At 39.1% G+C, this 1674-nt stretch overlaps 1 protein-coding gene across 1 annotated transcript in view; it reads right to left on the bottom strand.

Annotated features, from left to right (window-relative positions):
• Positions 1-1674, bottom strand: part of ABCA12 (ATP binding cassette subfamily A member 12) — a 214616-nt gene that overhangs the window by 110806 nt on the left and 102136 nt on the right. The window lies entirely within an intron of this gene.

Below are 1674 nucleotides of genomic sequence, written 5' to 3'. Positions count from 1 at the left end.
ACTCTGGTGGCATAGTGCCTAAGGCATTTGCCTGCTAACCAGAAGGCTGGTGGTTCAAACCCACCAGCCACTCCTCAGAAGGAAGATTGAGCAATCTACTTCTGTAGTGATACCACCTCAGAAACCCAAGGAAGGTCCAACTCGACAGCAGTGAGGTTGGTTTTTTTTTGTTTTTATGGCTACATTCTATATTTAAATAGTGCCTTTTCTTTTAATTGATCCATGTGTTTGCTTTCTAAAAAAGAATGTAAATTGGAGGAAAAGGATCAAGTTTCAAGATTCTGGGACAGTGAAAATATTCCTAAGAGCTAAAATGAGGACCTATCAAGAGTATAAAATTTACTGATATCTTGATTCTTCTGCACTTTAGTTGTGGTATGCTATAGTGGAAAGAGCAGAGGTCATGGATTCAAATTATTTGAGTTTACACTTGAAAACCTAGGTTGTATTGAGTTGGCTTTATTTCATTTACGTAACACAAAACTTTAAAAAATTGCACTAGAGGAACCTCTTTTATGTACTTTCCTCACTAAAGAGATCTGGGCATGGCTAGCATTGAGTTTAGTGGATTCATATTTGTTGTTGTTGTTGTTGTTATGTGCTGACGCGTCGTCTCCGACTCATAGTGACCCCTCCTTGGGTTTCGGAGGCAGTATCACTACAGAAGTAGATTGCCAAATCTTCCTTCCAAGGAGTGGCTGGTGGGTTTGAACCACCAACCTTCTGGTTAGCAGTCATGTGCCTTAGGCACTATGCCACCAGAGCTCCCTGGATTCATATTTAGTACTGAGAAACATGTGGACAATATTTACTTTGATTGTCCTATCCAGTTAATTTGAGAATGCTCGTTAAAAGAAGACACCAGCAACTTTGTCCACAACTATCAATTATTGAGTGCCTATTACATGCCAGAGATTTTCGTAGACCCTTTACATACCTGAAGTCTTACAACAGCCTAGTATTTATTTTACATGTGATGTAACAAAGTTCACAAAGATGAAGTATTTGGTGATTATGCAGTTAGAAGGGTTTGAAAGATTTTTGGTATGTATATTTCATAATTTTTATGGTAATGTTGCCTTTGTTGTTTCTGTTAGTTGCCATCAAGTTGGCCCCTGACTCATGGAAACTCCATGTGTTACACTTCAAACTGCCAATTGCAAACCATTTGTACCACCCATTTCTATAAAACTTTTCTTTGAAAGATTATTTATAGGCTGGCTACCCATGAGGGAGGTCAATCCCCTGAGGTATTTTGTGTAAAACTCTAACCAACAGGTTTGTTTCATACTGGATGATGCCAACTGGAATCCAATCAAATCTTTCCTTCTTTGGAAGTTTAAATGTGATATGAACAGGCTCAGTTGTCCCTGAATGAGCCTGAGCCACTTTTCCAATCTACCATTGGTTCTGCTGTACACTTCATTCTCAGCAGCACTGGGACACCTAGTGGCCATGCAACCTCAAGGTTACAGTCCCCCCTTCCTTCCTCGTGGACAGCTATTACTGTACCCTGAGACTGGAATGTGTGTTTCTTCTTTGCCTGATTAATGCACTCAACTTAATTGCTAAAATCTGTAATAACATGCTGAAGAATTCTTTACTGTGTTTAAATTACCTACCTAACATGCTGAAGAATTCTTTACTGTGTTTAAATTACCTACCTAACACAAT

The sequence above is a fragment of the Orycteropus afer genome, unplaced genomic scaffold, assembly GCF_000298275.1.
Source record: "Orycteropus afer afer isolate SDZICR_OR568_19922 unplaced genomic scaffold, OryAfe1.0 scaffold00002, whole genome shotgun sequence".
NCBI lineage: Eukaryota > Metazoa > Chordata > Mammalia > Tubulidentata > Orycteropodidae > Orycteropus > Orycteropus afer.
This window is presented reverse-complemented; position numbering and strand designations above follow the sequence as displayed.